Source organism: Rhinoraja longicauda, chromosome 27, assembly GCF_053455715.1.
Source record: "Rhinoraja longicauda isolate Sanriku21f chromosome 27, sRhiLon1.1, whole genome shotgun sequence".
Taxonomy (NCBI): domain Eukaryota; kingdom Metazoa; phylum Chordata; class Chondrichthyes; order Rajiformes; family Arhynchobatidae; genus Rhinoraja; species Rhinoraja longicauda.
The window spans coordinates 8494571-8518784 of record NC_135979.1 but is presented as its reverse complement, the minus strand read 5'-3'; the positions used below and the strand labels follow the sequence as shown (position 1 = coordinate 8518784).

General features: G+C 49.4%; 1 pseudogene; it reads left to right on the top strand.

Annotated features, from left to right (window-relative positions):
* The first annotated feature begins 225 nt into the window (after positions 1 to 225).
* LOC144606622 (transcription factor E2F2-like) overlaps positions 226 to 24214 on the top strand; it is a 58329-nt pseudogene continuing 34340 nt past the window's right edge.

The window sequence follows — 24214 nt, the reverse complement described above, 5'->3', positions numbered from 1 at the left end:
TGCTGATCATTTATATGTTTGCATTTGTTGACTTTGCATTTTATTTTACAGACAAATCCCCCGTTTGAAAGCAGTCTTTTTTTTATTCTTCTTTTGCCTCTCCCCCCCCCCCCCCCCCCCCCTCTCTCTCTCTCTCTCTCTCTCTCTCTCTCTCTCTCTCTCTCTCTCTGCAAACAAAAGGGAGGGGGGAGAGAGTGGGGGGAAAGATTACTGCTTTGCAAAAACATGCCAAAGGGGATCTCTCCTGCCCCTGGCAGGGGTATCATTAGGGTGGTCTCCAGCTCTCAGAAAAAAGTTGTTAATATGGAAAATGGAGGCACGGGCTTATGCAGTCCCCAGGTCCCAAATATACCTTATTTAACTCAGAATGCAGGGGCAATATACTCTGACCACAGTGGGGACTGTCTGTACACGACCCCTCAAGGACCTGAACTCAGAACAATAAGGCGTATCACAGGACGGTTGCCGGTAAGTGGGATTTAATCATTTATATAAATTCACTTGGAAATAAACGTGCTGTTGTTGGTGGTGGTGGCTTGCTTGGATGCTGCAAATCCCCAGGAAAAATGTAGCCTTTTATTATTTTTAATAATCCATTTTATGGCAACAAAATGCTAAATGTTTGCATATTAACTCTACGTGTTTTGCGTTGGTTGTGGGGAATGCAACCAGTTCTGGTTTCGCTTTCAGTAGGCGGCTGATTGCAAATGCATTAAAAAAAAAATTAAAGGTAAAATGTAATTTCTCATTAATATGCATTTGTTTTCAAAACGCCTTGTCGTTTTTCCTTGTGGGTCATTAAACTGTCACTGTCATCATGTTGATGATCATGTTGGTGGTCCCAAGTCTTCAGGCCTCGGTGAAGACTTTGTAAATGTTTATTTTTTTGGGCTGTGTGGGTCAAAGTTAAACTGGGGGGACTTTGCATTGGTGTATTGTGGTTGAGATAAAGGCGTGTGGTCGTCAAACCAGGGGGCTCTTGTCACTTTAGTCGTGCAGAAAACCTTCAGTCTCTCATCAAATAATATGAATTGGGGGAGGGGAGGATATCGCTCAAACAAAACGTCACCAACTTCCAACGATAGACGTTTCTAACAGGGGTTGGAGTTACCAGTACTGTACAGAAATTGAAAGCAAAGCACAGAAAACTCAAGCTGACAAATGTTCTATAAAGAAAAGGTTGAAGTTGACTTTTCTTTCATCACCTTTCTTTAAATTGTAAATGCAACTTGTTAGATTTAAACGAATTAACGTTGCTGAATTATTGAACTCTTTATTGTTCCTTCACAAAATGCTGGAGTAGGGTCTGAAGCATCACGAGTAAATCTGCCTGCTCCCTGTCCCACTGAATTCATTTCCATGTACCTCGACTCCATCCTATCCCCCCTGGTCCAATCCCTTCCGATCTGTGTGAGGGGATCAGTCTGAAGAAGGGTCTCGACCCGAAGCGTCACCCATTCCTTCTCTCCTGAGATGCTGCCTGACCTGCTGAGTTACTCCAGCATTTTGTGAATAAATACCTTCGATTTGTACCAGCATCTGCAGTTATTTTCCTATACTCTTTATTGTTCCTTAGTCCTCATCTGTCCCCATCCACTCTACTCCACCAATTTCTTCCCTGCTGTTTTTTGAAATTTTCCCAATTAACATTTTTGTTTTAATAGGGAATTTTTAAATGGTATTATTATTGATCTTTGGGGGGTGGAGGGGCAGATTGATCAGAAACCTAAATTGATCACCTTAGAAAGATAGACACAACATGCTGGAGAAGCTCGACGGGACAGGCAGCATCTCTGGAGGGAAGGAATGGGTGACGTCTTGGTTCGTGACTCTTCTTAAGACTCTTTGTGGTAAAGATGAGGGAGTGGGGGGGCCTGGAAAACGGAGGTCGTTGAAAAGACAAAGGGTGTGTGAGGTGTCTTGGACACAGATCGGGAGGGATTGGACCTGGGGGGGATAGGATGGAGTCGAGGTGCATGGAAATGAATTCAGTGGGACAGGAGCAGGCAGATTGACTCCAGTTTTCTCCAGATGCTGCCTGACCCAATAGACAATAGGTGCAGGAGTAGGCAATTCAGCCCCACGAGCCAGCACCGCCATTTACTGTGATTATGCACAATCAGCACAATGTTCCTGCCTTCTCCCCATATCCCCTGACTCCACTGTCATTAAGAGCTCTATCTAACTCTCTCTTGAAAGCATCCAGAGAATTGGCCTCCACTGCCTTCTGAGGCTAAGAATTCCACAGCTTCACAACTCTGAGTGAAAAGGTTCTTCCTCGTCTCCGTTCTAAATGGCCTACCCCTTAGTCTTAAACTGTGGCCCTGGTTCGGGACTCCCCCAGCATCGGGAACATGTTTCCTGCCTCTAGCGTGTCCAATCCCTTAATAATCTTATATGTTTCAATAAGATCCCCTCTCATCCTTCTGAATTCCAGAGTATACAAGTTCTGACCCGCTGAGTTACTCCAGCATTTTGTGTCTGTCTCTGGTGTAAACCAGCATCTGCAGGTCGTTCCTACTCAATGGATCACCTATTCTTAAGAAGGGTCTTGACCCGAAATGTCACCCATTCCTTCTATCCAGAGATGCTGCCTCTCCTGCTGGGTTACTCCAGCTTCTTGTGTCTATCTTCAATGTAAACCAGCATCTGCAGTTCCTTCCTATACGAGCCAGGCAGCATCTCTGGCGAAAAAGAATAGGTGATCCATTGTGCAGGAACGACCTGCAAATGCTGGTTTACAATGAAGGTAGACACTAGATGCTGGAGTAACTCAGCGGGATGGGGGCAGCATCTCTGGATAGAAGGAATCATATCATATCATCATATCATATATATACAGCCGGAAAACCGGCCTTTTCGGCCCACCAAGTCCGTGCCGCCCAGCGATCCCCGTAAATTAACACTATCCTACACCCACTAGGGACAATTTTTACATTTACCCAGCCAATTAACCTACATACCTGTAGGTATGTTTTGGGTGACGTTTTCGGGTCGAGACCCTTCTTGAAGACTGAAGAGCTGCAGATGCAAGTCAAGAGTCTCGATCCTCCAGAGATGCTGCTTGACCCGCTGAGTAACTCAGCGGGACAGGCAGCATCTCTGGAGAGAAGGAATGGGTGACGTTTTGGGTCAAGGCCCTTCTTCAGACTTCTTGTGTAGGCTGCTAAGACCGCCATCAGTGTTTACTACTCTCTGTTTTCAAATCATTTCATTATCTTGTCCCTCTCAAATTTTCCTCTGCCTTATTTCTCAGAAGGTTGTCCTCCGGTTTTGATGTTGAGGCAATTTGATGTCAAGTTTGTGTTACATAAACTCCTGTGTAGATACTGGAAGTACTTTAGTAGGCCAAAGGGTTTATGTAAATGCTTGTTATCATCTGCACACATAAGGAGTGATCTATTTCTGGTTTATAAGATGAATGTAAATAGCCAGTGGGTCTCGCCCTAGCTAGTTGGCACGTTTCAAACTGATATAGAATTGAGAGGCTTGTTTACATTGTTAGCAACATTTGGACATCAAAGATAGACACAAAGTGCTGGAGTAACTCAGTGGGTCAAGCAGCATCTCTGGAGGATCGAGACTCTTCTTGACTTGCATCTGCAGTTCCTCATTTCTACATTTTGAACTTTCAAATTTTGTTTTGAACCTCTATGCGCGTGACGTTCTAATTGACCAATGTTAAATAAAAGCGCTGGAAAGTTCAACAGGGAATGGTATAATTTGGGCAAAAGGGAGTGTCGTTTGGTTTTGGAGGAAGATGCTGGGGGTGGGCACCGAGGGAAGTGGGACTAGTTTGTGTCGTGTAAGGGAGACATGTATTTCTGCGCTGCCTTTCACACTGTTCCAAAGCAGTGCTCCTTGGCGTGTGCTAGTGAGGAAATCCAACAGCTACAGGGAAGGAGACGGGTGAGGTTGCCTTTTGGAAAAACTCTTGGTGGCGCAGCGGTAGAGTTGCTGCCTTGCAGCGCCAGAGACCCGGGTTTGGTCCTGACTACGGGTGCTGCCTGTACGTTCTCCCTGTGACCACGTGGGCTTTCTCCAGGTGCACCGACCAGTCTCCTCCCGCATCCCGGAGACGTCCAGGTTTGTAGGTTAATTGGCTTCTGTAAATTGTCACTGGTGTGTAGGATGGAGCTAGTGAACGGGTGATTGTTGGTCGGCGTGGGCTGATGGCCCTGTTTTATCAACTGGGTCTTCTCCAGGTGCTCCGATTTCCTCCTATAGTCCAAAGACGTATACGTTAATTGGCTTCTGTAACTTGTTCCCGGGGTGTAGGATAGAACTAGTGAATGGGTGATCGCTGGTCAGCACAGGCTTTGTGGGCCAAAGGGCCTGTTTCCACGCTGTGTCTCTAAAACTAAAACTAGAAAACTTTTTTTTTTTTAAACGACTTGCGTTTTGTGCCTAATGATGTCTTATTTCCTTGTCCCTTTTTCCCGAAATTTCCCTGGCTGTCTTTCGGCCTGGTGCATTGCACGCGTAATTCCACATTCCACCATTCCACATGGGCCGTGAACTGGGCTTGAATGTTGTCACAACCACTGTACTGTCTGGTCACAATATGTTTGTGATTCATAACAATCCCCTAAATGTGACCTTCATCTAACAGAACTGACTGATTCGGGAAGGAATCCATCTTGGATGGACTGTAGTTAATGAGCAAACTATCTCTCGCCTTCTGAGGACGTAACTAAAATGGCTGCTGGATAGTTGTTTAGTTCAGAGATACAGCGTGGAAACTGGCCCTTCGGCCCACCATGTCTGCACCAACCAGCGATCCCCGCACATTAACACTATCCAACATGCACTAGGGACAATTTAAATTTAAACCAAGCCATTTAACCTACAGTCTGAAGAAGGGTCTCAGACCCAAAATGTCACCCATTCCTTCTCTCCAGAGATGCTGCCTGTCCCACTGAGTTACTCCTGCATTTTGTGTCAACCTACAAACCTGCACGTCTTTGGAGTGTGGAAGGAATCCGAAGGTCTCGGGGGGGAAAAAAAACCCACGCAGGTCATGGGGAGAGCGTTAAATCTCCGGACAGACAGCACCCGTAATCAGGATTGAACCCGGGTCTCTGGCGCTAAAAAGCAGCAACTCTACCGCTGCCCACAGAAATAAATTAGCCCCATCTTCTCGTTTATTCTCATCCTCCCCCTCCCCACTCTCCCACTTCCCCCATCATGTGTACATCTTTAAATAGAGTGTCGGAAGGAACTGCAGATGCTGGCTTAAATCGAAGATGGACACAAAAAGCTGGAGTAACTCAGAGGGACTGGCAGCACCTCTGGAGAGGAGGAATGGATGACGTTTCAGGTCGAGGCCCTTCTTCAGACTGGTTGGGGATAAGGGAAACGAGAGATATAGACGATGATCATCATCATCATCATATATATACAGCCGGAAACAGGCCTTTTCGGCCAACCAAGTCCGCGCCGCCCAGCGATCCCCGCACATTAACACTATCCTACACACACTAGGGACAATTTTTACATTTACCCAGCCAATTAACCTACATACCTGTACGTCTTTGGCGTGTGGGAGGAAACCGAAGATCTCGGAGAAAACCCACGCAGGTCACGGGGAGAACGTACAAACTCCTTACAGTGCAGTGCCCGTAGTCAGGATCGAACCTGAGTCTCCAGCGCTGCATTCGCTGTAAAGCAGCAACTCTACCGCTGCGCTACCGTAGCGAGATGAAGAGTTGATTATTCACAAAATGCTGGAGTAACTCAGCGGGACGGGCAGCATCTCAGGAGAGAAGGAATGGGTGACGTTTCGGGTCTTCAGACTGAAGAGTTGAGATGGCCTGCTTGTAGGCTCAAGAATACTCTGGGAGCGTAAACAACAAAGATGTGAGTGCACACTGGGGTTTGTTACAGAGGGTGCCTGGTTAGGTGTGATGCTTGTATTAATGTCGCAGCTGAAAATGTTAGCAGGTCTGTGACATGGAGAGGCATTGAGTCCAACTCTCCCACACCCTGGTCCCATGAAGGTCAGACATCTAAACCACCAGTGCTGCTGTTGCTGGGGGTTTTTTTTTGGAAAGGATTTTTAAACTGGCCTCTTTCTTTGTGCTCTCTCCCTTGTTCCCACATTATGACACAGTTTTTGCTTTGATAGTTTGACGGGGGATTCCTGGAAAAATGTACACAGTATAAACTGCTCTTCCAGCAGCACAGAGAGGCCCCGAGGATTGTATTATGGCAATGCAAAGCCCGAGCCTTCAGCTTTTCAGCAGAGTAAATTTTTACTGACAAGTGTTGCTATTCGAAAGACACGGATTTTTATTGGTCCTCCTCGCATCGCTCAAATATCTCTGAAGAGCAATGTCGATGACGCAAACGTGGAAGCCGTTTCACGTTGTCCTCCAGCCTTCTGTGTTGTTCTGTGAAGAATTTCAGAGCTGCCTAAACAATGGGCTAAAAATAAGCTGCAGGAGGAACTCAGCACATCAGACAACATCTGTAAGGGGAGAAATGGACAGGCAATATTTTGGCTCAGGACCCTTCATCAGACACTGAAGAAAGGTCCTGACCTGAAACGTCCACAGTTAATTTCCTTCCACAGATCATATCATATCATATATATACAGCCGGAAACAGGCCTTTTCGGCCCTCCAAGTCCGTGCCGCCCAGCGATCCCCGTATATTAACACTATCCTACACCCACTAGGGACAATTTTTACATTTACCCAGCCAATTAACCTACATACCTGTACGTCTTTGGAGTGTGGGAGGAAACCGAAGATCTCGGAGAAAACCCACGCAGGTCACGGAGAGAACGTACAAACTCCTTACAGTGCAGCGCCCGTAGTCAGGATCGAACCTGAGTCTCCGGCGCTGCATTCGCTGTAAAGCAGCAAATCTACCGCTGCGCCACCGTGCCGCACTAGTGCTGAGTTCTGATCTGCTGAGTTCCTCTGGCAGTTTTTTGTCCATGATTCCAGCATGATTCAAGTGGATAAGTGTGAGGTTATAGACAATAGACAATAGGTGCAGGAGTAGGCCATTCAGCCCTTCGAGCCAGCACCGCCATTCAATGCGATCATGGCTGATCACTCTCAATCAGTACCCCGTTCCTGCCTTCTCCCCATACCCCCTCACTCCGCTATCCTTAAGAGCTATATCCAGCTCTCTCTTGAAAGCATCCAACGAACTGGCCTCCACTGCCTTCTGAGGCAGAGAATTCCACACCTTCACCACTCTCTGACTGAAAAAGTTCTTCCTCATCTCCGTTCTAAATGACCTACCCCTTATTCTTAAACTGTGGCCCCTTGTTCTGGACTCCCCCAACATTGGGAACATGTTGGGGGAATAAGAAGGCAGATTATTATCTGAATGGTGTCAAGTTAGGAAAAGGGGACGTACAACGAGATCTGGGTGTCCTAGTGCATCAGTCACTGAAAGGAAGCATGCAGGTACAGCAGGCAGTGAAGAAAGCCAATGGAATGTCGGCCTTCACAACAAGAGGAATTGAGTGTGGGAGCAAAGAGGTCCTGCAGTTGTACAGGGCCCTAGTGAGACCGCACCTGGAGTACTGTGTGCAGTTTTGGTCTCCAAATTTGAGGAAGGATATTCTTGCTATTGAGGGCGTGCAGCATAGGTTTACTAGGCTAATTCCCGGAATGGCGGGACTGTCATATGTTGAAAGACTGGATTGACTAGGCTTGTATACACTGGAATTTAGAAGGATGAGAGGGGATCTTATCGAAACATACAAGATTATTAAGGGGTTGGACACGTTCGAGGGAGGAAACGTTCCCAATGTTGGGGGAGTCCAGAACCAGTGGCCACAGTTTAAGAATAAGGGGTAGGCCATTTAGAACGGAGATGAGGAAAAACTTTTTCAGTCAGAGAGTTGTAAATCTGTGGAATTCACTGCCTCAGAAGGCAGTGGAGGCCAAGTCTCTGAATGCATTCAAGAGAGAGCTAGATAGAGCTCTTAAGGACAGCGGAGTCAGGGTGGTATGGGGAGAAGGCAGGAACGGGGTACTGATTGAGAATGATCAGCCATGATCACATTGAATGGTGGTGCTGGCTCGAAGGGCCGAATGGCCTCCTCCTGCACCTATTGTCTATTATCTGCATTCTCTAAACAAGGGGCATTTAGAACAAGTGAGTGAAAAGCTTGGTTGGAGGTGGGATCATGGAGCATTTTAAAGGAGGTGGAGAGGTGAAGGATGCCAATTCCAGTTCCAGACGAGACTTTAGACATTTCAGAATTTAGAGACACAAGACAGAAACGGGCCCCTCGCCCAACTGAGTCCACGCCGACCAGCGATCACCGCGTACTCTAGCCTAATCCTGCACACCAGGGACCATTTATGATTTTACCGAAGCCAATTTAACGTACATACCTGTATGTCTTTGGAGTGTGGGAGGAAACCGGAGCACGCGGTCACAGGGAGAATGTACCAACTCCGTACAGACAACATTCGCAGTCTTCATCGAACCCAAGACTCTGGCGCTCTAAGACAGCGACTTTACCGCTGTGCCACCGACCGGGCAGCTACCACTAGATCTAAAGCAGTTGGAGGTGGAAGGCTCTTTCTAAAATCATTATGGAAGCAGGTGGTGCTTGTTTGTACGAGGTGACAATGGGATCTGTTGAGCCAGACAGGGAAAAATTGTAGTCCTTGTCCACATTATTACTGCAGTGCAGTTAGGTAGAGGGTTCCTGCATCCCCACCTAACAAGCGGCATGGCGGTGCAGCGGTAGAGTTGCTGCCTTGCAGCGCCGGAGACCCGGGTTTAATCCTGACCACGGGCGCTGTCTGTACAGAGTTCATACTTTCTCCCCTTGACCTGCGTGGGTTTTCTCCGAGATCTTCTGTTTCCTCCCGCACTCCAAAGACGTACAGGTTTGAAGGTTAATTGGCTTGGTATAATTGTAAAATTTTTGCGGGTGTCTGTCTGTCTGTGTCTGTCTGTGTGTGTCTGTCTGCCTGTGTGTCCGTCTGTGTGTGTCTGTCTGTGTGTGTCTGTCTGTCTGTGCGTCTTTCTCTCTCGCTGGTCGGCGTGGACTCGGTAGGCCGAAGTGCCTGTTTCTGCTCTGTATCTCGAAACTAAACTAAAACAAGATGGGTGACATGGCATTTCTGCATCGAGCGAGCCCGCAGGGAATGTTCAGGCTGTTGCTTTTCTTTCCCTTGCACCTGGTCCCCTTGTCCTGGGTAAATGAGGTCATAAGTTGGAGATGTGCTGCAAAATAACAAAAGGCCTTCCTGGCGTGTTTCTTGTGTGTTGTGAACTGCGGCCCTGGTGTATTTGCCATGCAGGGAGGGAATACTCATTGTGACGTGTCTATTCCCAATCAAGGAGCTACTTTTATTTCCCCCCTCTGATGTCAAGCCTTGGGTGTTGTTGGAAAATACACATCCAGGCATCTGTAGAGTGTTTTTGCACAGTTCTGCCTTGTGCCTAATCGCTGATGAAAAGGCTTGAAGAAGGATCTCCTGTTCTTTGTCCCCAGAGATGCTGCCTGCCCCGCTGAGTTATCCTGGCTTTTACGTGTCTATCTTCGTTGTAAATTCTTGTTAACAGCAGGAGGCTGCCAGCGTGGAAACAGGGTCTTGGCCCAACTCGTCCACCATGCTGACCAAGATGCCCCATCTTAGCTAGTCCCATTTAGATTCAAGATTCAATTTTTTTGTCACGTGTACCAATTAAGGTACAGTGAAATTTGAGTTGCCATACTACGTAAAAACCACCCAGACACACAGCCACATAAAATAACAGTTAACATAAACACCCACCACAGCGGATTGCACATTCCTCGCTGTGATGGAAGGTAATAAAGTTCAATCATCTTCCCCCATTGTTCAGCCGCGGTCGGGACTGTTGAACCATCCACGGTCACCGCTGCCGACGGTCCGAGCCCTTGTGTCGGGATGATCGAATCTCCGGCATCGGGACGGATTGAAACGCTCTCCGCGGCATGGACCTAAGTTTGCCTACGTTTGGCCCATATCCCTCTAAACCTTTCCCATCCAGTTTCGACTGTACCCATGAACCTGCAGTAGTTATTACACGGCTGGTGTTTAGTTTCTGGTCAGAAATCCTTCCGGGATGTTAGAAGGTAGATAATGGGATGTGGCGATGCCACATTGAGCGGTGAGGGGAGGCATTACGGCTATTGTTATTGTAGGAGCTGGGCAGTCTATTTACTGGTGCAGTTTGAGCAATGTTCATTGCTCCAAACCGGAACGTTTCTACACGTGCACCCAAGTTGCCTCATCTCCCGAGTAGTTGCATTCATGAGCATCTTTGCTCTGACTTTATGAAGAGTGGAATGTTATAGTTGCAGCAGTGGTCTTGTGGGCATTTCCCCCGACAAACACTCGTGGCAATATCTTGGGAATGAAATGTCGAGCTCTGGTGGCCACTATTACCCTGCCTGCAGGGGATGTGACACAGGGAGGCACGATCGTGCAGAGGTGGAGTTGCTGCCTTGCAGTGCCAGTCCGGATTCCACTAGTGGTGCTGTCTGTACGTTCTCCCTGTGACTCGTGGACATTCTCCGGGTGCTCCGGTTTCCTCCAACACTCCAAAGACGCATGGGCTTTGTAGGTCAATTGGCTTCGGTAAAATTGTGAGTTGTCCCTAGGGCGTAGGATAGTATTAGACTCAGTTGGCCGAAGGGCCTGTTTCCGTGCTGTATCTCTGAACTAAACTAAACTCTCTCCTTGTGTAGGAAAACAACTGCAGATGCTGGTACAAATCGAAGGTATCACAAGAAGCTGGAGTAACTCAGCGGGTCAGGCAGCATCTCGGGAGAGAAGGAATGTCTTTCTCTCCTGAGATGCTGCCTGACCCGCTGAGTTACTCCAGCTTCTTGTGATGAACTCTCTCCTTGCACCTTCCCTGCGGTGGTTCTAAAAGTTGCCGGAGAGTTTCCCCCACTTGATCTCTTTGATTCTGGGGACCACTGGAGAAGGTCAAGTTGCCTCTTGCTCTTTGTCCACCATGAGGTTGGCGTGCACGCCGGGCTCTTGTCCTGGTGGAAAACGTGTGCCCGCGGATCTGTCGGGTAATTATCCATCACCGGCCATGATTGCACGTGGGATGGACAATAGACAATAGGTGCAGGAGGCGGCCATTCAAGCCAGCACCGCCAATCAATGTGATCCTGGCTGATCATTCTCAATCAGTACCCCGTTCCTGCCTTCTCCCCATACCACCCTGACTCCGCTATCCTTAAGAGCTCTATCTAGCTCTCTCTTGAATGCATTCAGAGAATTGGCCTCCACTGCCTTCTGAGGCAGAGAATTCCACAGATTCACAACTCTCTGATTGAAAAAGTTTTTCCTCATCTCCGTTCTAAATGGCCTACCCCTTATTCTTAAACTGTGGCCCCTTGTTCTGGACTCCCCCAACATTGGGAACAAGTTTCCTGCCTCTAACGTGTCCAACCCCTTAATAATCTTATACGTTTCGATAAGATCTCCTCTCATCCTTCTAAATTCCAGTGTATACAAGCCTAGTCGCTCCAGTCTTTCAACATGTGACAGTCCCGCCATTCCGGGAATTAACCTAGTAAACCTACGCTGCACGCCCTCAATAGCAAGAATATCCTTCCTCAAATGTGGAGACCAGAACTGCACACAGTACTCCAGGTGCGGCCTCACTAGGGCCCTGTACAACTGCAGAAGGACAGAAGGGATGGGTTTAGAGTTTTAACATAACATAACACATAACAACACTTTATTGTCACTCGGCACAACACCGAGCGAAATTTCAGCAGTCACACAAAATACAGCAAAAAGAAAAGAACACAGGACACCCGACCCGAACACAAACATCCATCACAGTGACTCCAAACACCCCCTCACTGTGATGGAGGCAACAAAACTTCCCCTCTCTTCCCCCCGCACCCACGGACAGGCAGCTCGACCCCTACCGAGGCAAACGACACGCACAGCCCCCGCAAGGGGATGGAAGGCCCCCCGGCCGAGCCGCCCCGGGCACCGAAACGTCCCGCGGCCACACCGGGCGATGTTAAGTCCAACGGCCGAGCCGCACCGGGCACTGAAACGTCCCGCGGCCGAACAGCGCTGACGATGTTAAGTCCAGCGGCCAAGCCGCACCGGGCACTGAAACGTCCCGCAGCCACACCGGGCGATGTTAAGTCCAGCGGCCAAGCCGCACCGGGCATTGAAACGTCCCGCGGCCGAGCCGCACCGGGCACTGAAACGTCCCGCGGCCACACCGGGCACTGAAACGTCCCGCGGCCACACCGGGCGATGTTAAGTCCAGCGGCCAAGCCGCACCGGGCATTGAAACGTCCCGCGGCCGAGCCGCACCGGGCACTGAAACGTCCCGCGGCCACACCGGGCACTGAAACGTCCCGCGGCCACACCGGGCGATGTTAAGTCCAGCGGCCGAGCCGCACCGGGCACTGAAACGTCCCGCGGCCGAGCCGCACCGGGCACTGAAACGTCCCGCGGCCGAACAGCGCTGACGATGTTAAGTCCAGCGGCCAAGCCGCACCGGGCACTGAAACGTCCCGCGGCCACACCGGGCGATGTTAAGTCCAGCGGCCAAGCCGCACCGGGCATTGAAACGTCCCGCGGCCGAGCCGCACCGGGCACTGAAACGTCCCGCGGCCACACCGGGCACTGAAACGTCCCGCGGCCACACCGGGCGATGTTAAGTCCAGCGGCCAAGCCGCACCGGGCATTGAAACGTCCCGCGGCCGAGCCGCACCGGGCACTGAAACGTCCCGCGGCCACACCGGGCACTGAAACGTCCCGCGGCCACACCGGGCGATGTTAAGTCCAGCGGCCGAGCCGCACCGGGCACTGAAACGTCCCGCGGCCGAGCCGCACCGGGCACTGAAACGTCCCGCGGCCGCACCGGGCGATGTTAAGTCCAGCGGCCGAGCCGCACCGGGCACTGAAACGTCCCGCGGCCGAGCTGCGCCGGCAATGTTAAGGCCCGCAGCCGAGCCGCACCGGGCACTGAAACGTCCCGCAGCCGAGCTGCGCCGGCAATGTTAAGGCCCGCAGCCGAGCCGCACCGGGCACTGAAACGTCCCGCAGCCGAGCTGCGCCGGCAATGTTAAGGCCCGCAGCCGAGCCGCGCCCCGGGGAAGAGACCTAATAAAATAAAGGTTTCCCCCCACCCCACCCCACACCCCCACCACACACCCCCACCACACATACACAGCCAAAAACAGAAACAAAAACCATCCCAACACCGACACAAACAAAAAAAAAGAAAAAAAGACAACAGACTGCCAGAGAGCCGCAGCCGTTAGGCGCAGCCAACTCCTCCCTGACCTGAAGGAGACCGTGAAGCAACCAGGAATGAAACAGGGAGCCATCTGGATCATTGATGTCCTGTAGGGAAGGGAATCTCTCACACACACCCACATCACTGACCTTTGAAAGCCTTGCCTGTTTTGCACTGCCCATTGCACGCTGCATCTAGTGTCAAGCATGCATGCAGCCAGCTTAGAGCTGTACGATGCTGACATACACGAGTGGTTTCTGGTTCTGCCAAGGGTCATGTTCAAGAATAGAATGCCAGGCCACGAGGTTGCAGGCCTTATGCTTGCAATGTATTCAAGAGAGTTGGATAATGCTCTTCGGTCTGATGGAACCAAGGGATTGAATTGAATGGAATACATTTTATTGGCTAATATATACATACAAGGGATTTGCCGTGGTACTTTGTTCGCAAGTAACAACACGACATATAGTAGACAAGTAAGAATTAAAAAAATTATTATTTATACATGTGAAGAATGAAGTAAAATACCAGAGCAAAAGGAGGCTACAGCCTTTTGGCTGTTGAATAGAACTACTGCGCGCGGGGAAAAAAGCTGTTTTTGTGTCTGGCTGTGGCTGCTTTGACAGTCCGCAGTCGCCTTGCAGAGGGAAGTGCTTCGAAGAGTTTGTGGCCAGGGTGAGAGGGGTCAGAGATGATCTTGCCCGCTCGCTTCCTGGCCCTTGCAGTGTACAGTTCGTCGATTGGGGGCGGGGTGGGGGGGCGGAAGTTGGCAGCCAACAACCTTCTTGGCTCAGCCATGATAGAAAATGGGAACAGGATTAGGCCATTCGACCCTTCAAAGGGGGAGAGGAAGAGAGGGACAGAGGAACTATCTAAAGTTAGAGAAGGCAATGTTCATACCGCTGGGCTGTAACTCATTTTGTAGAGTAGGAGGCCAGCGGTATGAACATGACTTCTCTAACTTTAGATAGTTCCTCTCTTCCCCTCCCCCTTCCCAATTCTCCCACTGTCTCCCTGTCTCCACCTATATCCTTTCTTCGTCCCCCGTCCCCCACCCCCGACATCAGTCTGAATAAGGGTCTCGGCCTGAAACGTCACCCGTTCCTTCTCTCCAGAGATGCTGCCTGACCTGCTGAGTTACTCCAGCATTTTGCGATAACCTGGATGCAAATGTAGATGAGTTGGTTTGTAATGTTGACTGGTTTCTTCCCACGGACACTGTATGACTAGCTGAGTTTTTCCACTTTCTGTTTCTGAAGTGCAGTGTCTACAATTTGCTTCCACCCCGTAGGACAGTTGCAGGGTGAATTCCTAGCAACTGGTCCAGAGGGATTGGTGAAGGCAATTAGGCTGCTTGTGCTGTAAACGTATGATGAAGTCGTCAGCTTGGTTTATGCTTTGACCTTGTGGTTTGGTGTAGCTGAAAGGCTTTCAAAGGTCAGTGATGTGGGTGTGTGTGTGAGAGATTCCCTTCCCTACAGGACATCAATGATCCAGATGGCTCCCTGTTTCATTCCTGGTTGCTTCACGGTCTCCTTCAGATGCTAGCTTTTTAGTTCAGATTAATTTTGTTAATTAGATTTACATTCTTGTGGTAAGGTTTGGTCTCGTGCGCCTGGTGTATTGGGGTCCCTGCCTCTGGTAACACAACCAGAGTGCTACTGTTCCTGACCCAAGCCTTTCTCTAAGGATAGCCAGCTAACCTTCTATTTGGATTGCCATTCAAGTTTAATTTAGTTTAGAGGTGCCCTTCAGCCCACCGAGTCCACATTGACCAGCGATCCCTGCACACTAGAACTATCCTACACACATACACACACGCGCACACACACACACGCACACTGGGGACAATTTACAATTTTACCAAAGCCAATTAACCCACAAATCTGTACGTCTTTGGAGTGTGGGAGGAAACCGGGGCACCCGGAGAAAACCCACACAGGTCACGAGGAGAACGGCCAAACTCCGTACAGACAGCACCCGTAGTCGGGATCAAAAATGAGTCTCTGGTGCTGTATGGCAGCAACTCTACCGCTACGCCACCGTGCCCTGGTTGGCCCGGGTTGTGCGTGATACTGACTCCGGAGATATCAAAGGTCACTTTGGGTTTGAGTCAGCATTTAGTCGGGGTTCTGCAAAAAAAACGAAAAACAATGTATTTTTCAAATGCTTTATTCATCTGCAAAGTGCATGACGATTGGGTGTGTGTGATGTGGTCTGAGTTGTGGAAGCTTCACTCCCCCTGACCTCAGTGCAACACTTCCAGCCCTATCACGAGGGTGAGGATAATGTGAACAAGGGATGCAGTGCTGAAGTTTGGTTGAGATGGGGCTGAGGACAATAGACAATAGGTGCAGGAGGAGGCCATTCGGCCCTTCGAGCTAGCACCACCATTCATCGTGATCATGGCTGATCATTCTCAATCAGTACCCCGTTCCTGCCTTCTCCCCATACCCCCTGACTCCGCTATTCTTAAGAGCTCTAGCTCTAGCTCTCTCTTGAAAGCATCCAGAGAATTGGCCTCCACTGCCTTCTGAGGCTGAGAATTCCACAGCTTCACAACTCTCTGAGTGAAATTTGTTTTCCTCATCTCCGTTCTAAATGGCCTACCCCTTTATTCTTAAACTGTGGCCCCTGGTTCTGGACTCCCCCAACATGGGGAACATGTTTCCTGCCTCTAACGTGTCCAATCCCTTAATGATCTTATATGTTTCAATAAGATCCCCTCTCATCCTTCTAAATTCCAGTGTATACAAGCCTAGTCGCTCCAGTCTTTCACCATAATTGAATGAGTTGGGGTTGGATGGGGCCCAGTGGGCAAGTCTAGCAGCTGTCGTGGTCTAAGACAAAAGCCATTTGATATTAAGGAGACTTTCTGGCAAGTTAGTTTGTTTGGGACACGTGTTGCATGGGATTCTAACTGACGCTAGCACACAGACACAGACCATTTGGCTTTGCTGTTTCCTACCAGTTTTATGTTACCCACGGTCCTTCTCCGACCATCTTCCTGTTCTTTCACTGTGCACTTTTGTTACATTCTCCACTCTGACATGTTCATAAGTGATAGGAGCATAATTAGGCCATTCGGCCCATCAAGTTTACTCCTCGTGGCTGATCTATCTTTTCCTCATTATGCCATTCTCCCGCCTTCTCCCCATAACCCCTGACACTCGTACTAATCAGGAATCTATCTATATCTGCTGTAAAAAAAAAATCCATTGACTTGGCCTCCACGGCCTTCTGTGGCAATTAACTCAAGAGATTCACCACCCTCTTACTCAAGATTCAAAGTTTCAAACGATTCAAAGATGACTAAAGATGTTAAATTCACCTGAAGACAGACACGAAAAGCTCGGGTAACTCAGCCGATCAGGCAGCATCTCTGGAGAAAAAGAATAGGTGACATTTCGGGTCGAGACCCTTCTTCAGACTGAGAGTCAGGGGAAAGGGGAACGAGAGATAGAGACGGTACTTAGGAGTAATTAATGGGGTAGTAGATTGATACAGCGTGGAAACAGGCCCTTCAGCCCAACTTGCCCACACTGGCCAACATGTCCCGGCTGCATTAGCCCCACCTGCCCGCGTTTGGTCCATATCCCTCCAAACCTGTCCTATCCATGTACCTGTCTTAACTGTTTCTTAAATGATGTGGAAATACCAGACAAAAAGATACTCAAAATGGAAGATATGCACAAAGCAACGAAAATCATGGGGCACCCAATAGGCCGCTGTTGACTGCGGCATAGGTGACAAGTAGTATACAGACAGAGGAACTCACCAGGACAACAGTAAAGCTAGTACCAGGGGAGGGACGGAGAGAGAGAGAGAGGGGATGCAAGGATTGCTTGAAATTTGAGAAATCAATATTCATACCGTTGGGATGCAAGCTGCCGTTATTTGCCTCTGTTATTTTATGAAGGTTTAAACAATAAGAGGCAAGCAATACCCAGCGATAAATGTGCCAGACGGGCATCTTCAACAGCAGAAAGTGTAACCACTGCCTTTTGATGGCAGTAGAGTGATACTACTAGAGTAGGGGAGAATGTAACAAAAGTGCACAGTGAAAGAACAGGATGATGGTCGGAGAAGGACCGTGGGTAACATTACAACTGGTAGGAAACAGCAAAGCCAAATGGTCTGTTTCTGTGTGCTAGCGTCAGTTAGAATCCCATGCAACACGTGTCCCGAACAAACTAACTTGCCATTGAATGTTGAGACGTGCCAGTGATGTCTCGGGGCTTTCCATTGACCAGAACGACCAACTGGACCAGTCATGGATTATGGCCATCAAGAGCAGGTGATGAGGGACATCTCACCTGACACCAGGCTGGGTGGCGCAGCGGTAGAGTTGCTGCCTTACAACGCCGGAGACCCGGGTTCAATCCTGACTGTGGGTGCTGTCGGACTCTGGAGTTTGTATTTTTTCACCACGCCGTGGTATTTCGTCTGGGGTGGTGTGGTTTCTTCCCACAATTCAAAGACGTACAGGTTTGTACGCTAATTGGTTTGTTAAAGTTGTCCCTAGGGTGCAGGGATCGCTGGTCGACGTTGACTCGGTGGGCCGAAGGCCTGCATTTCCACGATCTGCAGAGGACAAGTCTAGCATGTGTCTGGATAGAGCTCTTAAGGATAGCAGAGTGAGGGGGTATGGGGAGAAGGCAGGAACGGGGTACTGATTGAGAGTGATCAACCATGATCGCATTGAATGGCGGTGCTGGCTCGAAGGGCTGAATGGCCTACTCCTGCACCTATTGTCTATTGTCTATAATCCTTGCTTGCATGATTACAAATCTCAAGATGCTCTGTGCCTTGCAGGACAAAACATTCTCTTGGCTTCCTTGTACACCACTAGCACACAGAGGCTGCAGCGTATATCATTTCCAAAATATTCTGCGTTGACTTTGGGCGGCACGGTGGCGCAGCGGTAGAGTTGCTGCTTTACAGCGAATGCAGCGCCGGAGACTCAGGTTCAATCCTGACTACGGGTGCTGCACTGTAAGGAGTTTGTACGTTCTCCCCGTGACCTGCGTGGGTTTACTCCGAGATCTTCGGTTTCCTCCCACACTCCAAAGACGTACAGGTATGTAGGTTAATTGGCTGGGTAAATGTAAAAATTGTCCCTAGTGGGTGTAGGATAGTGTTAATGTACGGGGATCACTGGGCGGCACGGACTTGGAGGGCCGAAAAGGCCTGTTTCCGGCTGTATGTATATGATATGATATGATATGATATGATATGACTTGGGTTTGGTCTTGGATGGTATCAGGAACCCAGGGTCTCTGTTTAAATCATTGACCCACTGCTTCCATGTAAGATCAGTCAACGGGAGGCAGATCTGACTCAGTAGCACACCATGTGTAAGAAAATAACTGCAGATGCTGGTACAAATCGAAGGTGTTTATTCACAAAATGCTGAAGTAACTCAGCAGGTCAGGCAGCATCTCGGGAGAGAAGGAATGGGCGACGTTTCGGGTCGAGACCCTTCCTCAGACTGATGTCAGGGGGGCGGGACTAAGGAAGGATATAGGTGGAGACAGGAAGATAGAGGGAGATCTGGGAAGGGGAGGGGAAGAGAGGGACAGAGGAACTATCTAAAGTTGGAGAAGTCGATGTTCATACCGCTGGGCTGCAAGCTGCCCAAGCGAAATATGAGGTGCTGTTCCTCCAATTTCCGGTGGGCCTCACTATGGCACTGGAGGAGTCCCATGACAGAAAGGTCAGACTGGGAGTGGGAGGGGGAGTTGAAGTGCTCAGCCACCGGGAGATCAGACTGGTTAAGGCGGACTGAGCGAAGGTGTTGAGCGAAACGATCGCCGAGCCTGCGTTTGGTTTCGCCGATGTAAAGAAGTTGACATCTGGAGCAGCGGATGCAATAGATGAGGTTGGAGGAGGTGCAGGTGAACCTCTGTCTCACCTGGAAAGACTCAGTCTCACAGTAGCACACCATGATCGGCACAGTGGCGCAGCAGTAGAGCTACTGCCTCAGCGCCAGAGACCCGGGTTCGATCCTGACTGCAGGTGCTGTCTGTGCGGACTTTGTACGTTCTCCCTGTGACCGCGTGGGTTTTCCCCCGTGTTCCAGTTTCCTCCTACATTCCAAAGACGTGCAGGTTTATGTTACTTGGCTTCTGTAAATTGCCCGTTGTGTGTGTGTGTGTAAGGGCATAGAACTAGTGTACGGGGAGACGCAAAATGATGGAGGAACTCAGCAGGACAAGCAGCATCTCTGGAGAGAAGGAATGGGTGATGTTTCGGGACGGTTCTGTCCCGCTGAGTTACTCCAGCATTTTGTCTTATCTTCCATTTTAAACCGGCACCTGCAGTTCCTTCCAACAGTAGTGTACGGGTGATTGGTGTCCTGCACGGACTCGGTGGGCCGAAGAGCCTGTTTCCACAATGCTGCATCTCTAAACTAAACTAAGCTAATCTCCGGGTTGACCCTATTCTAAAAATAACACATGGTCATGTTGGGGTTGGGTTTTCTTCGCCATTTCCTGGCCAGCCTTGACTCTAAACCAAAAGTTGCAAAGCCAGATTCACTGATCAATATCACATTTTTCATTTGTAAGACCTTGCCAAATATAAAAGTAGTCTCCATTCCAACACTTCAGAAGTATTCGATTGGCTGCCAAATAACTTGGGATGACTTGCTTAACTAATCCATATTCCCTCTGTGTATCTAGTTTAGTTTCACAGCGTGGAAACCGGCTCTTCAGCCCACCGAGTCCACGCCGATCGCCCGTTCACACTAGTTCTGAAGAAGGGTGTCGACCCGAAACATCACCCATTCCTTCTCTCCTGAGATGCTGCCTGACCCGCTGAGTTACTCCAGCATTTTGTGTCGACCTTCAGTTTGAACCAGCATCTGCAGTTATTTTCCTACACACTAGTTCTGTTATCCCACTTTCTAATAGAAACATAGAAAATAGGTGCAGGAGTAGGCCATTCGGCCCTTCGAGCCTGCACCGCCATTCAATATGATCATGGCTGATCATCCAACTCGGTATCCCGTACCTGCCTTCTCTCCATACCCCCCTGATCCCTTTAGCCACAAGGGCCACATCTAACTCCCTCTTAAATATAGCCAATGAACTGGCCTCAACTACCTTCTGTGGCAGAGAATTCCACAGATTAACCACTCTCTGTGTGAAAAAAAACGTTCTCATTTCGGTCCTAAAAGACTTCCCCCTTATCCTTAAACTGACCCCTTGTTCTGGACTCCCCCAACATCGGGAACAATCTTCCCGCATCTAGCCTGTCCAACCCCTTAAGAATTTTGTACGTTTCTATAAGATCCCCCCTCAATCTTCTCAATTCCAGCGAGTACAAGCCGAGTCTATCCAGTCTTTCTTCATATGAAAGTCCTGCCATCCCAGGAATCAATCTGGTGAATCTTCCCTGTACTCCCTCTATGACAAGAATGTCTCATCCACTCCAGGGCAATTTGCCGAGGTCAATTAACTTACGACCCCACGCGTCTTTGGGATGTGGGAGAAAACAGGAGGAAAGCATCGCCGTCACAAGGACAATAGACAATAGGTGCAGGAGGAGGCCATTCGGCCCTTCGAGCCAGCACCGCCATTCAATGTGATCATGGCTGATCATTCTCAATCAGTACCCCGTTCCTGCCTTCTCCCCATACCCCCTGACTCCGCTATCCTTAAGAGCTCTATCTAGCTCTCTCTTGAATGCATTCAGAGAATTGGCCTCCACTGCCTTCTGAGGCAGAGAATTCCACAGATTCACAACTCTCTTGACTGAAAAAGTTTTTCCTCATCTCAGTCCTACATGGCCTACCCCTTATTCTTAAACTGTGGCCCCTTGTTCTGGGCTAACCCCAACATTGGGAACATGTTTCCTGTGTGCAAACTCCACACAGCACCGGAGGTCAGGGTTGACCCCAGATCTCTGGCGCTGTGAGGCAGCAGCTCCACCAGCTGCACCACCGTGCTGCCTCGAACTGTCTCTTCCACCTGCGGTCGTGTGTTTTTGAATCACTGGCGAATTTGGTGTCAGTACTCTCAGTCCTTTCACCACCATCATTAAAGTAATTTATAAACACTCGCGGCTCCAAAGCCCCTCGGAACAAAGGTACGTACCTTTAGAACGGAGATGAGGAGGAATTTCTTTTGTCAGAGGGTGGTGAACCCGTGGGATTCGTTGCCACAGGCGGCTGTGGAGGCCAAGACAATAGACAATAGGTGCAGGAGTAGGCCATTCAGCCCTTCGAGCCAGCACCGCCATTCAATGCGATCATGGCTGATCACTCTCAATCAGTACCCCGTTCCTGCCTTCTCCCCATACCCCCTCACTCCGCTATCCTTAAGAGCTCTATCCAGCTCTCTCTTGAAAGCATCCAACGAACTGGCCTCCACTGCCTTCTGAGGCAGAGAATTCCACACCTTCACCACTCTCTGACTGAAAAAGTTCTTCCTCATCTCCGTTCTAAATGGCCTACCCCTTATTCTTAAACTGTGGCCCCTTGTTCTGGACTCCCCCAACATTGGGAACATGTTTCCTGCCTCTAATGTGTCCAATCCCCTAATTATCTTATATGTTTCAATAAGATCCCCCCTCATCCTTCTAAATTCCAGTGTATACAAGCCCAATCGCTCCAGCCTTTCAACATACGACAGTCCCGCCATTCCGGGAATTAACCTAGTGAACCTACGCTGCACGCCCTCCATAGCAATGGGTATTTTTAACGGGTATTTTATTTTTGACAGATTCTTGATTAGCGAGGGTGTCAGGGGTTATGGGGAGAAGGCAGGAGAATGGGGTTGAGGGGGAAAGATCGATCAGCCTTGATTGAATGGGAGAGTAGACCTGATGAGCCAAATGCCCTAATTCTGCTCCTCTCACTTGTTACAACCTGAAGCAGGCCAATTATGCCGATTCCTTTGTGTTGCCAACACCCTTTCATGCTGATGTAATGGCTCCCACTCCAGGCACATATTATCATTGGGTTGGGTTGAGTCCGTGAAGATATTTCGTCTATTGAGTCCAAAGGCCATTGAATCTGCCTTGAGCATCCCTGTGGATGGACGTTGATCCAGGGATGACAAGGTTGTCTACTCGACCACAGCACTATCTACTTGGCACACACACGGTTAAATCTTGAGGCAGATCGTATGAAGTAAAGCTCGTAGTTGCAACATAAAATGTCACACCAGCTCTGTTTCCAATTACTTGCACATTGTTATCCTTAATAGCTGTTATCCTTAATAGCATTTATAAAGGGAAAATTTGCAGTCCCATGATGAAAGAATTGCGGCACGGTGGCGCAGCGGTAGAGTTGCTGCCTCACAGCGCCGGAGACCCGGGTTCGATCCTGACCACGGGTGCTGTCTGTCTGGAGTTTGCACCTTCTCCCTGTGACCTGCATGCGTTTTCTCTGGGAGCTCCAGTTTTCTCCCACCCTCCAAAGACGTACAGTTTTGTAGGCTATTTAGCTCGGTGTAAATTGTAAATTGTCCCTGGTGTGTGTGTGCAGGATAGTGTGGGCGTGATAATAAACATAGTTGGAGAACGCTCTCAGAGCCCGTGCAAACCTGGCCAAAATCAAGGAATCTTCCTCCTTCATTGGCAGGGTTTTATGATTTTGCTTGGAGTTGGGTTTCTTTGATTCAAGGCGGAGGTGTGGGGCGTGGAAGAGGCAGGGCTTTTGTGTAGTTTTGTTGATCGAAGATATGCTGTGGGTTTTGCCCCACCTCTGTTTAATTATACGTCTCCTCTGGAGACAAGTCCGAGAATGAATTACAAACATGCACAAGGACAGGCTGGCTGTTTGAACGTTGGGTGGGAATGTTTGATATTTGTGTGCTGTTTGTATCCACTCAGTGAGGAACTCAGTGAGAGCCTGGCTCTCTGTTACCTTGTTCTTTGGCTGCAGCTCTATTGAATGTTGTGGGATTTGTGACTCCAGGTATCCCAGAAAGATTTGTGACTCCAGGTATCCCAGAAAGATTTGTGACTCCAGGTATCCCAAGCGCAGGCTCGGCGATCGCTTCGCTGAACACCTGCGCTCGGTCCGCATTAACCAAACTGATCTCCCGGTGGCCGAGCACTTCAACTCCCCCTCCCATTCCCAGTCTGACCTTTCTGTCATGGGCCTCCTCCGGTGCCATAGTGAGGCCCACCGGAAATTGGAGGAACAGCACCTCATATTTCGCCTGGGCAGTTTGCAGCCCAGTGGTATGAACATTGACTTCTCCAACTTTAGATAGTTCCTCTGTCCCTCTCTTCCCCTCCCTCTTCCCAGATCTCCCTCTATCTTCATGTCTCCACCTATATCCTTCCTTTGTCCCGCCCCCCTGACATCAGTCTGAAGAAGGGTCTCGACCCGAAACGTCGCCCATTCCTTCTCTCCCGAGATGCTGCCCGACCTGCTGAGTTACTCCAGCATTTTGTGAATAAATCCCAGAAATGGGGTTTGTGTGATGGCTCTGCACGCGGGAACAATAGAAAAACTATGCGCTTTTCATAAACCAAGGCTTTTTTTATTGATCGTCACAGTCATAGAGTGATACAATGAGGAAACAGGCCCAACTTGCCCACACCGGCCAACATGGCCCTTCTACACTAGTCCCACCTGCCTGCGTTTATCCCATATCCCTCTAAACCTGTCCTATCCATGTACCGGTCTAACTGGTTCTTAAAGTTTGAGATAGTCCCTACCTCAACTACCTCATCTGGCAGCTTCCTTATACTTCCATTGTTTGATTGGGTGCAGCATGAAACAGGCCCTTCGGCCCACCGACCACCCGTTCACACTGGTTCTATGTTATTCCAGTTTCGCATCCACCTGTGACCATGTGGGGTTTTCTCCGGGTGCTCCGGTTTCCTCCCACGCTCCAAAGACGTACAGGCTTGTAGGCTAATTGACCCGGTAAAATTGTAAATTGTCCCTAGTGTGTGTAGGATGGTGTTATGTAGGATGGCGGGGATTGCTGGTCCATGCGGACTCGGTGGGCCG